The sequence below is a fragment of the Pinus tabuliformis genome, chromosome 2_2 (assembly GCF_031772625.1).
Source record: "Pinus tabuliformis cultivar Carrire ecotype Pingquan chromosome 2_2, CPIR1, whole genome shotgun sequence".
Lineage (NCBI taxonomy): Eukaryota > Viridiplantae > Streptophyta > Pinopsida > Pinales > Pinaceae > Pinus > Pinus tabuliformis.
This window is the reverse complement of record NC_142300.1, coordinates 1,017,911,672-1,017,925,920: the sequence shown is the minus strand read 5'-3', so window position 1 is coordinate 1,017,925,920 and position 14,249 is coordinate 1,017,911,672.

The window sequence follows — 14,249 nt, the reverse complement described above, 5'->3', positions numbered from 1 at the left end:
AGCGGGGAGGAGAGGAGAGAGCTTATCGAAGATGGATTGGATCATGGGAATTGAAAATCATGATACCTTACCACCTTATACCACCTTCAAGACACACTTTCTATTTACAGCCACCCCTAGTCACATGCTAATGAGGGAGGGAATATTGAAGACCAAGAGAAGTGCCAGATTAGATCAGATGATGTGGGAATTGAAAGAAATGTTCTTAGTCATACAATTGCACTAATAGAATTTCCTTTTTGAACAACCAATATGGGCAACTACACCCATGATCACCACATGTTCTAGTATAAGAAACACCCCCTATTAGATTCTTTTTCAAATTCACTAGAATCAAACTTGTTTCCCCTAGTGCTTGAGGAGCACGGAATCAATCATTGAAAAAGCAAGTTGATCTGGCTTCAAAACATATACCTTATATGATTTTTTTTCATTTTTGTTATTATGTATATAATATGAGAGAGATATTTTTACTTTTACATGACTTAGTATACAATGCAACCAGGCCAGGAAGGATACCTTCTTCTTTCACCAACCTTGAACTTCACGACATGAAGTGTTGCCCGACAACCATTAAGTCATGAATATGAATCAGGATCGAAATTGGATGTACCTTTATTTTATTACTCTTACTCTTACTTCTTCCCCTACCCTACCCCCACTCACATTCTATGGAAGGAAGGGAAGAAGAGTTTCATCACTACTGCACCAGATATTTCATTTTTCAGGTCGGGTGGTATTAGACACCTTACCTTTCTATTAATACAGCCTCAGACTGAAAATTTAACACTACATCAGCCAAGAATACCCGACATAGGGAGGCAGGGGCGGATCTTTCTATTGTACCTATACGAACTTCTTAGACCTCGAGGGAGCCCAGGAACTGGAATCACAAAGCGTTCAGGACAAGTTGAGCCTTCCTTATAAGAAGAAGCCATTGATGGAATTGGTTTATCATTGGATCGTTGGATCGGAATGTGGAATAAACATGGGATTTATAATCACTTCATGAGAATACCTTTGAAGTACTGGATTAATGGCACGGGGAAACTTACCCCAGGAAAGAATGAGACCCATAAGATCTAGACCTATAGGAGACAATGTTACAATACATTCTCTTGTTTAGACCATATACTTGCATGAATTATATTCTCTCTACCATCCTACATTAGGTCATACAAGCTTTAGGAGGAACTCCTAGAATAGAATAGAAGGATTTTCTTTAATCATTGGATCGAAATCAGAATGAAGAGAAGAAAGAGCCCTTACCACCTTAGAGGGAGAACCCTTATATATCCCTGCCATAGCTCTTAAAAGCCAACCCTTCTAGTGGGAGTAAAACCTAAGTAGTCTACAAAGCCAACCCTACCCATGCATCATTACCCATCTATTTAAGCCCCACTACCTACAACTTCCACCCATGGGCTCGAGTGAGAGACTCTTGGCTCTCCAATGAATGTGTTTAAATCATAAAGTCGAATCATCGGTGAGTGGTCTTCCTTCTTGGTAGTTGGGGGGCTTTCTAGTAAACCTCATCTCGCTACCTTTTTCCTTGGAAAGAACCTCTGAACCTATGCATCAGACCTACTGCCTTTTCTGAGTGGAAATATAGCCTTGGAAACAACCTCTGACTGAACACCCTCCTACCCACTTCCTACCCTCTCCATCTGAAAGAAGTAAGTTCAACATAGTAGAATGAGTTCACCATCCGGATTCAGTTAGGTCATTTCCCCTAGAACATGACCTCAATGAGCTTTCAGTGGTTAGCTTCCAGTCAGTATGATTTATGTCCATATGATGTGTGCACGATGTCCGTATTATGTGCACTTTTAGGTTTCCATATTCAGTTGAAATTACCAATTATCCTTTCACTTTACAATACACACACATAGTGCCTATAGATAAACAGCCCAATATGAATAACACTTTCACTTACTGGGTGGATAATAGTCATTGTTTTTGGTAAGGCCCGAAACAGAAAGGATTAACTTATGATATTTTGGGATAAATTTGGTTTAGGTGAGAACCACGTAAAAACAACCCACGTGTTGGGAAAAGGCGGTCACCAAACGATGTGAAACAGATAGATTGATTTCAAATTTGGAGGAGCATGGGTAGATAAAAACAAAAGAAAAGAAAATAGATAATCTTATATATAATTCATGATGTTAAGGCACCAAAAGAAAGCCTATTTCAAGTGGGCTTATGGCATCTTAAACAACATCATTTGGAGAAGGAACAAAGTAGTCAGCTTGGAACAGATTCTCAAAACATTCGAAGTCACCATTTCTTTTACCAATAAACTCAGTTTGATTTTGTCGGAGGCACCCCTCTCATCAAGGATACTCAAATTCATTTCTTTATTACTCACATGGATTTTCCTTAAACTTGTCTATGTTTGCTTTGGTGGCATTCATTCGATGGCTTCTTTAGCCCCTCATCGCTAATATTTTCATTTTTCCTTTGACTTTATGACTTAAGCATCAAAAAGGCCATGGGGGTGATTCTTTTGTGGCCCCCAATCCCATAGGCGTGGGAGTTTTCATCAGTTCACATTGGATAAGGATATTTTAGGAATGCCCACCCCTTATAGAAATGGACGAGGAGAAAATAACTACTGTTGTTAATCAATACAATTGGATGCCTTACTTATTTGTTGTGATTCAAAGAGAAAATTGTTAAGTTATGGTATGTTCTATGCTTATAACAGTTTACTTCGTTTTCTTATTATATTCCACCGATTAGCAATCACATGTACATAAAGTAAAGTGTAGATAGAACATTAAACGATCAAGAGAGAACAAGCCAAGACAAGAGACACAAGATGTGGCGGCTAGCCAGGGACAAACCCCACAATGTGTGGGGAAACACTTTGATCAAATCTTCTTTTATCTTCAATAATTCAGCAGAGAGAAATAGTACAATAAATCTGATTCATATCAGCAGTAGCAAACCCTAGATCAGCAGCATCAGTATTAGCGGCTTCATTATCAAACTAGGGCAGACGATATCTCACAAACCGATCGTCGGATTGACTTCATTCCACCACCAAAAGTTTTGGCTTCCAGAGGAGGTTCAGATGAACCTACAACACAGTTCAGATGAGGAGATCTTCTAGGCCACGCAAGTCAATCTTTACTTCTGCAGTTGCAGCTTCAATTTCAGCAGTTTCTGGCTTCAAACTAGGGTAGTCGATATCTTGCAAACCGTTCATCGGATTGACTTCATTCCACCACCAAAAGTTGCGGCTTTCAAAGGAGGTTCAGATGAACCTATAGCATAGTTCCAAAGTGGAGATCTTCTAGGCCACGCAAGTCCATCTTTACTTCTGTAGTTGCAGCTTCAAATTCAACAGCTTCCTGCTTCACATGTGTGAGAGAGAGAGACCCATTTCAGCGCAGTAGAGAAGAGACTCATATCTGCACAGTAGAGAGAGATAGATGTGATGAGATGAGTGAGTCTAAATGAGGAAAAGTCCTCTTATATTTATACACAACGTTGGTGGGTGAATAGATGTGACTGATGGGCTTCTGAGCCTACATGAGTTGTAGGTCCGCTTGATAATAATTCCATAATCAAAATAAATTCATATCTCCATGAATACTTCTCGACGAGAGGAATCTAATAAAAATATTATCAGCCATGAATAAGATGACCCGCATGAAGTTTTGCCCTGGTTGCCAATTTTAACACTCCCTCTCAACCATGGAGAACTTCATCTGCAATCTGTCTATTGGTTGTTACTATTCATCCATCAAATGCACTACCCTATATAGCCTGACCCTTGCCCTGCTCTACTCTATTCTGCATGTTCTGCTTTGTCTTGTTCTACCTGCACTGATCTGTACTGTTTTTCTCTACTCTGCTCTGCTCTTGCATTGTTCTGTTCTGCTCTGCTTTTGTCCGAATTATGAAGAAGAGGAAATGATCGAGGATGTATCATACTGACTCAAAGTCAGTCTCAGAGTATGTACCACTGGTCCCAGACCAGTCTCAACCAACCCAAAGTTAGCGTCATAGTGAGTACACCTCCAATGGTCCCAGACCAATATCATCCTCCACTGACTCAAAGTCAGTCTCAGAGTATCTACCACTAATCCCAGACCAGTCTCAACTAACTTGAAGTCAGCATCATAGTATGGTACAACTCCTACCACTCGTCCCAGACCAGTATCATTGATCCCAGATCAATGGAGGTCATCCTAGCGTAGGGAGTACGGTAGTTACAATGATGCATCCATCGGTACTACTATGGTCCCTAACTTCATTTCCCTGCTCATTGATCAGATGAGAGGTACTTCCCATGAGTCCTAGACTCCATGGGTATGATGCCTCGAAATGAGAACTAATCAATCTTGTCCTCACAGGAGAACACATCAATCCTACTACAATTTCCATGGAGAACACATCAATCCAGGCCTCACAGGAGAAAACATCAATCCAGGCCTCACAGGAGAACACATCAATCCTGCTACAATCGTCGTGGAGAACACATCAATTCAGGCTGCCATGGAGAACACATCAATCCAGGCCTCACAAGAGAACTAATCATCCTGCTACACAGGAGAGAGAATCATCCTGTTCCACAAGAGAGCGAATCATCTTGTCCCACAAGAGAGCGAATCATCTTGTTCCAGTGCGCACCACCAGGGGAGGGTGAGTCACCCTGTGGTCGTATGTTTCTCCAGTAATAACCACAAGCCCTCAGAGCTCCCAGAGCTCAATGTATGCAACAAGCAGGACCCTTGTACAAGGGTTTCTTGCCGACTCCAAGTCGTTTGGGAAAATCACAGATTAGATCTTTCCTCGGGGCTTTGACAAGGTGTATCAACCTATACATCATCTTAATGCAATGGAGCATCCTTGCTCATCAAATTACCATATCCCAGATGATGTCTATCTGCTAGAGCAATCGACGAATACAGGATTCCTCAATAATCAAATCCCACCTCTCGTTGTTATAGAGAATCACAGTGGTATCCAATATAAATCCAAATAGCTCACTGAAGAGCCTTTGCAACGAGACTGCCTCACACGAGGTCATGCTAGCAACAATATATCCTTCTTTGGCGATGCTCAAAGCCATCGGCTTCTGCTTCCTGCTCATCCGGAATATCGAAGCCGATCCCAAGGTGAAATGGCACCCGGAAGTGCTCTTACGGTCCACCACACTGCCTGCCCAATCAACATCAACATATCCAAGTAGTCTCACATCTCCGGCAGTGTATCTTAATCCATGAGAGATTGTGTCTTGAAGACATCTCAGAAGATTCTTGGCATCAATTCAATGAGGCTCAACCAAATATGATCTCACAATGCTAACTGCAAAACATATGTTCAGACGGAGGTTCACCAAGAACATCAATGCGAATGATTTTTTGAAACTCAGAGGCATTTCCCAAGTCTGGTCCGACATCACTACCTTATAACTTCTAAAAGTTAAGATCCTCGAGGTAGTCACAGGCTTGCAATCCATCATACCAAATCTTTCCAATATCTTTACCACATATTTTCCTTGAGATAGGAAAATTTTCCTTGGCTTCTGCCATACGTCAAGTCCTTGGTCCTTTATTTCAAATTCAGAAGCCAGCTCCCTCTTACATTTGTGAATGAGAGGTTCTACACCTGTTAGAAAGAGGTCATCCACATACAACACCAGTATGAGAGGCTTGTCATCTTCAACCTTAAAGTAAAGGTTAGGAACGGCTTCACTCCTAGTGAATCCCAACTTCATCAAGTACCTATCGATCCTCTCATACAATGCTCGGGGTGCTTGCTTCAGCCCATAGAGAGCCTTCTTCAACCTGCATACATGAGATTTTCAATCATAAATCTCAAATCCTTCGGTTTGCTCCACGTAGACCTCTTCTTTGATCAAACCGTGCAAGAATGCAGTCTTGACATCCATCTGATGTAGGTTCCATCCTTATGAAGTGGCAAGGGTTATGATCGAGCAGATGGTCGAATATCTGGAAACAGGTGCAAATATCACATCACAGTCTCTACCTTCCTTCTGGGAGAAACCATGAGCAACAAAACGAGCCTTATACTTTTCCATACTTCCATTTGATGCATGCTTTATCTTGTAAAGCCATTTTGAAGTAACAATTGTCTTGTCTAGGGTCTGGGAACTACTTCCCAGACATCATTCTCCATAATAGACTCATATTCTATGGTCATAGCATCCTTCCATAGTTAATGCTTAATGACATATGAGAATGATGAAGCTTCATTTTGTATGATCGTGCTCATGATTGTCAGGTATCCCTGATACCTGTTAAATTCCTTACTTTGATGGAAGGTTCCTCAAGGTGCAGCATGTCCTTCAGCATCATCAAGTATCCACGTAAGCCATGAAGGCCTCTTCCTAGAAGAGGAAGGCTCATGTGGATGACGACCAATCAGATCCATGGGTTCTTCTACATCAGGCATTGATTCATCATCCTTTTCTTTCGGTTCCTTGGTGTCGGCTTCTTGAGAGCTCCTCAAAGTCGGAAGATTGATCACCTTGCTGAGAGCCATATCTTCGTCAAAGGTGACATCATGACTAATTATGACTTCCCTTTGACCAGCTGCATAGATTCTATAGCCTTTAGTATTTTCACCATAGCCCACGAAAATTCCCTTCTTTCCAGATGCTCCCAATTTATTTCTTTTCTCTTTTGGCACATGAAAGTATACAGGGCTTCCAAAATTTTAAAATGAGAAACATCAGGTTTCTTATCGGTGAATTTTTCTTCAGGAATCTTGGAACTCAATGCTTGATGAGGGCATCGATTTTGTACATATACGGCAGCGTTTTTAGCTTCAGCCCATAGAAACTTTGGAAGTCTTTGATTATGGCCCGAACATCTTCCATCATAGTGTGGTTCTTCCTTCCCACCACACCATTTTGCTCAGGAGTATGTGGTGTAGAAGTCTCCCTCTTAATGCCAACCTCAGGTATGCCTGAGTAAACCAATTGTAATATATCGGAGGTTTTGCTTTTGCTTGAGGGGAATGGTCACCTTTTGAGCTTTCCTTCGGCACATCCGAGACATACACCTTCTTTCTCTACTTGGAATTCAGAAATCCCTGTTACCATCTGTCTTACATCGGGTAGAGCTTTGTAATGAAGGTGGGCAAACCTCCGATGCCAAAGTTTGGACTGAAGCGTTGTGTCACAAGACATGAAACCTAGCGGACTTCCACCGACTTGATATAGAGAATCAACTCGAAACCCAAGAGTGAAAGCATCTTTAACATTATTTTTCCAAAAGCAGCAGGAGGACCTTTAGGCAAGGGAATTTCCTACTCTTCTACCCTTGCTTGTTCTTGAATGCATCTAGCCATTAATTCCTCGAAACTAGGAATTACATTATTGTTCAGAAGAGTAGTCCTGAACACATACCATTCAGATGGTAATCCTCCGAGAGTTGTGAGTGCCATTTCTCTGTCAGTAATGGTTTCCCCAATAGATAGGAGATCGTTCTTGATCTCGGTGATTCTTAAGAAGTATGCTTGCATACTTTCATCTTTACCCTGCTTGATTTCCCTCAACTTATTTCTAAGAAACAAAACTTGATTTGCATCATTAACTTTAAATAAACTCACCAGTCTGTCGTAGATTTCCTTGGAGGTGTCTAGATCAGAGATGTAGGCCACCAAGTGCTTGTCGGTAGAGTCCGAGATGATCTTCTTTGATTTGACTTCTCCATTTTTCCATTTGTTCCAGGCAGCAGCAAATGCATTTGATGAAGGATAAACAATATTGCCTACTACATAGTCCAGTACTCCTTGATCTTTAAGGGTTATATCGATAGACATCTTCCATCCGTGATAGTCATCTTTCTCATGGAGCTTGTCTTCGGCAAGAAAGAGCGTTGAGCACCCCATAGTTCTTTTAGGATAGCCTTGCCAATATTCTCTTCGATGATTGATCTTGCTCTTGCTCGGGCTTTGTCTTCACCTCAGCTCTGATACCATGTTAAGTTATGGTATGTTCTATGCTTATAACAGTTTACTTATTTTTCTTGTTATATTCCACCGATTAGCAATCACATATACATAAAGTAAAGTGCAGATAGAACATTAAACGATCGACAGAAAACAAGCCAAGACAAGAGACACAAGATGTGGCGGCTAGCGAGGGACAAACCCCACAATGTGTGGGGAAACCCTTTGATCAAATCTTCTTTTATCTTCAATAATTCAACAGAGAGAAATAGTACAATAAATCTGATTCATATCAGCAGTAGCAAACCCTAGATCAGCAACATCAGTATTAGCGGCTTCATTACCAAACTAGGGCAGATGATATCTCACAAACCGATCGTCGGATTGACTTCATTCCACCATCAAAAGTTTCGGCTTCCAGAGGAGGTTCAGATGAGCCTACAACGTAGTTCAGATGAGGAGATCTTCTAGGCCACGCAAGTCAATCTTTACTTCTGCAGTTGCAGCTTCAGTTTCACTAGTTTCCAGCTTCAAACTAGGGCAGTCGATATCTTGCAAACCGTTCGTCGGATTGACTTCATTCCACCACCAAAAGTTGCAGCTTTCAAAGGAGGTTCAGATGAACCTACAGCGCAGTTCCAAAGAGGAGATCTTCTAGGCCATTCAAGTCAATCTTTTGCAGATGCAGCTTCAAATTCAATAGCTTCCGGCTTCACATGTGTGAGAGAGAGACCCATTTCAGTGCAGTAGAGAATAGACTCATATCTGCGCAGTAGAGAGAGAGAGAGATGTGATGAGATGAGTGAGTCTAAATGAGGAAAATTCCTCTTATATTTATACACAACGTTGGTGGGTGAATAGATGCGACTGATGGGCTTCTGAGCCTACATGAGTTGTAGGTCGGCTTGATAATAATTCCATAATCAAAATAAATTCATATCTGCATGAATACTTATCGGAATTGGATGATCTTTATATCAATCCTACACCTCTCGATGAGAAGAATCTAATAAAAATATTATCATCCATGAATAAGATGACCCACATGAAGTTTTGCCCTCGTTGCCAATTTTAACAACAATACACTTCAATTTGTTAAAAAATGATATATTATAGAGCAATGTAACACATAAAATATATTGCAAAAATATAAACACAGTAAACACATAAAACAAGAGAGACACAGATATACATGGCTCATGCAATTTGGGTTATTTCCACGAAGAAACAACAAGTCTTTCCTTTTATATTATCCAACAAACTTAAGAGATACAACCTACAACAGATCCTTTTTAATTCCCTCTTCTCTCTCACTCAATCTTCTCTCTCTTTCTTACTCAGAATACAGATATGCATAGACGCAATACAATTCCATCATATATAGTGAAGGGTTGCCTTCTAGGGAAAAAAACCATAAATTAAGCATAACTTCTACCATCAGATCTCCGCCTAATGAATGACGGAGATTGACTATGAAATTACAATAGTTTACAAGGAAATTTTACACCTATTTTTAGCTTTGGGGGCTGTCATCCCCCCTAGACCCCCCTTGCAGTGTAAATATTACAGGAGGAGTTGCCTCCACATTACGAACTGGGGTCCAATGAGGTGATACCTTTGGATAAAGAAGATATTCAGGCTCCACACCCAACACAATTTATTTCATTAGTTGATATAGATGGTTATGATACTCTATGAAGTAAGGGGGTGAAACTATGCTTCGATTAGGCTAGTATTCAATGCGTGCAATGGTCGGTACTCCAAGTTTTGATCCCAGTGTTGATCCCACTACTACATCCAATAGGTCACAAGTATCAATGACAAGGTAGGTTCAATCCCAGGGGTATTTTGGCACTCGTTTCTTTTTGTTTTTTTATTGACACTTGAATCCATTAATTTTTCAAGGGTACATTCTCATGTCACAACAAATAAGAGCTGAAATCTAAGCTCCCCATCGAGCGAGGGATAATCTTGCATCCCCGTCAAGAGCTAATATAGAAGCCCGATCAACGGACTATCTCTCACTCCCAATACTCGGGCATAAGAATATATCATCCCAATAAAATACAATCTCATGGACCCTTTGATGGATTAATGGATTATTTCTTTTTTTTCACCTTACTACAAGCAACATTTACTTGAGGGATTCTAGCAGTAAATTAAGGAAACATCCTCTTAGAAAGTTTAAACCTTCTCTCTTAGATTCTAAACCATAGATGAAAAGACCTGGAATATGGCTCACGTGACCATGGTTTTGCTTGAACCGTAGCACACAATACTTAGCGAATAAATTCATCTATACACTGCAAAAATTAAGAGAATCAAAGGATTTAACAATAACCATTGTTAACATACCTGAAAAAGAGTTTTTGATGCTTGAAACTCTTAGACCTAGCCTATAACATCAGAGGTTGCAGAGTTCGGCTCGTGAGGGATGCAGTTTCAAATGAGTGATTGAGCAGTAGATGGGGTAGGCTTCAATTACTCACCCGATGACTCGCAGCTGCGGGTGGAAACAATTCAAAAAGCTTCTATACGAATTCTAGCATATTGAATGATCTGGTTAAGAGTTAATGTTCATATGTATAAAGTATACCGCTTTTCCAAGATCTATGTATTATTATTATTATTATTATTATCCAATTTTAAGCTCACGACCAAGCTATACACCAAATTGGTGTATGAGAACCCCTTGTTTATGTGATAACGGACCCACCTCCGCTCAATGATTCGATTGTTAAGTCTACGAATGCATACATACTCTACCGCCATCCAATTGATCATGTATAAGTTCCACATTGAATATTTGATTAAATAATTCCATTAATGAAATTTCCTTCGAAATTATGGTAGTGAGGTGGGGCTACATATTTATGGTCAAGTAAATTTATTTTGTTTTGTTTTATTTGCAAGGTGTAATTTCTTCTACTTTTGGTTTTAGTATGTTACATATATAAACACTTGTTTTGGAATAGATTTTATTGTACTAAAGAAATTAATTCATTTGTTATATATTTTTATAATTTAATAAATTAAAATAAATTAGATAAATCAAATAAATTATAATACTTATTATTATTAAAATAATAAATAATCCAAAGGGTTAGCTCAACCAGTAGAGTTTTCATTGCTAAGTACCTTGCTACTCGACACCCTTAAGGTTACGCCTTTATATTCATATTTAAAAAAATAAATTTATAGTAATGAATATAGTCAAAACTATTTTGAGGTAAAAGGAGAACTAAAATAAAGATACCAAATCTTAACTAAATTATTAAAAAAATATTTTGATTAATATTGATATTGTTGAAATCATTAGGTAAAAATCACATAGAAAACTTTTTCTCACGCCTTTCAAACCATCTAGTCTGATTCATTTTCATGACAAGATGAAAAACAGATCATGGCATAAGATTAAATATACGAAGATAGATGCTTTCTAGGCATTAGAATAAAACAACTAGTTTTGATTAAAAAATTATCAAAGTAAAAAATAGTAATAAATAATGAATTAAATTAAAATTAAAATTATTAGTATTATTATTTTAATAAAATGGAATTATCGAATAAGGTTAAAAATTATATTATTTAAAATAAGACGAATTAAAAATTATTTATTTTAAACAATAAACAAAATAAATAAAAAATTGAAATTAAACGATATATATATATATATATATATATATATATATATATATATATATATATATATATATATATATATATAGTGATGATGATGATGATGATTAACGCCTAACTCATCTCAATAAAAGAGAAGAAAACTAAGTGCGATTCTTCAAAATCTTGTTTTCATGATCAAAGAGAAGGGAATGAAATGTGCTAAGATACCTGTAGTTGGATTGACTTAATAAGTCAAGAAGACTAGAAGTGTGGTAGATGTTACAGAATTGAGAGTGGATGTGAGTAATAGGTGGGAAGTCTAAAAGGAAGTGCTTTTCATCTTCCACCTTCTTAGTATCACACATATGACAGATTTCATCCTTTCATGGAGTCTTGGGTGGTAAGAGGTGGGTATTCTAAAAGGAAGTGTTTTTCATCTTCCACCTTCTTAGTATCACGAATCTCACACATTCTATCCTTCCAGAGAATCTTGGGAGTAGACCACCACTAGGTTTCACTTCAAATTAATCAAAAGAGAGGTGTTATACAGAAAGGGAGTAGACTACCACTAGGTTTCACTTCAAATTAATCAAAAGAGATGTTTTATACAAAAAAGTAAAACGGGAGTCTTGGGAGTATACCACCACTAGGTTTCACTTTGAATTAATCAAAAGAGAGGAGTTATACGAAAAAGTAAAACTAAATAATACTGTCAAATTTAATACTAAATATTTTAAATATGTATTACATTAATATTTGGAGAGAAATTATATTTCTTTTTTAAATAAAATTGAAAAAAATAAAAATACCTTGGAAAAATGAGTGATTTTAGTGTCATAAATAAATTTTTTATTTGATAAATTTAATAAATATAAAAAAAGATTTTATTAAAAATAATAATAAAATTTGGTAAATATAATATTCAATTTTTTTTAATAATATTAAAAAAAATAAAAAAACTTTATTATATAACTTTACATTATGTTTTAAAATAAAAATATGTATTACAAAATTAATATTCTTGATTTTTTAAATTAAAATTAAAGACATATATAAGTATAGTTTTAATTATATTTCAAATAATTTAGCTTCATTATCTTTTCAAGTTTAATAAATGAAAAATTGTTCAAATTAAATGACGATGATGACCATCACTATTATTGGAGGCCCATGCTACAACCATGTGTAAGGAGATCGGTAAGTATGTCAAGTCTCAAATAAAATAATAATAATAAAAAAAAAAAAAATTCTACCCCAAAAAAATGAAAATAACCATATAGATAAAAAAAACTACAATCCAATTCAATACAAAGAATCAAAAACCCTCCTCCAAAATATTTTAATATTTATTTAAATTAAAGTCTTGTAAATTAAATATTTAAAAGAAAAATCAAATCTTATGAGTATATTAAAATCTTTAAAGCCATAAATATTTCCATGTAAAAGTTGTAATATTCTAAAATATTAATTTGATATAGTTTTATTATAAAATTTTTACCATGTCGTGTAAAAAACATCATTAAATTTAATATTAATGTTATATTAAATATTAATAGTATCATCCTTGTCGTGATGATGAACTTAGATCTAGTTTCAAGACGCATCGACCCATGATAGAGCGAGAGTTAGATGGATCTCAGTTGGTATAATTTGGTCAACTGTGTTCTATTAAGATATTATGTGGTCAAAGATCACGAGTTTGTAACTCCACTAATGAAAACCCAACAATACTAAGGGCTAGTATGAGCAAGATGATGCTATCAGATGACTTAAATGCCCTTGAGGCTCACCTACCAACAACAAAAAATTATTATATAATTTCAAATTAATTTCACATATTGGAAACAATATTTTTCATAAGGTGTAGGCTAAATAATAGAAGAAATGACTCTTTGACGTGAGTCTCACAAGATTGTAATTTCTTGTTTTTTCAAATATATTTTTTAATGCATAATTGGTTTCAACACCTTCAAAAAAACATGTAACAAATGATCTTAGCAAATTAAATAACTAAAACTTATAATTTTTAAAAATCTATATTATATTTTGAACAAAATTGAAAAGAAAAAATGTTTAGAAAAAGTCCATTTCATATATGGAGTTGTCTTTAGTGCGACTTTTTGGACTTTCTGGTGCTGGAATCTTGGTGAAGTCTTGCTTTGTGTTATTTAAACTAGATTTTTAACTGCATATTTGGATTCAGCACCCTCAAAAACCCCTAGGACACTTTGATTGTGAAGGGATTACCCATCAAGCTTGTGATTTCAATAAATTGCTGCCGGATTTTAGAGAAATTTTACCAGAAAATCCCATCGAAAAAGCTACCAAAAAGTTGCACTAAGGACAACTCCTCCGTATATTAGCTAGACAAAATATTTTCCATGATTTCAAAATACCTAAAAATACTATAAAAAAAACCATTTAATCTATTTCATAATTTCAAAAATGACCATTTCACCTATTAGTTAACCAAAGTTGTTTCCATCATCTCAAAATTGAGAAAAACAAATCCATTCCACCATCTAAAAATTCCAAAAAAAAGGGACAAAGCAAGGGTTGGTTAACCCCGACTTATGACTTTTGTAAGGGACACCATAAATATTGACTAGTTACAAGTAGTCAAAAGCCTATATGGTGGAGTCCGATAATTAGAAGAGATGGTGTTCTTCTCTCCTCCTATTGGGAAAATTTGT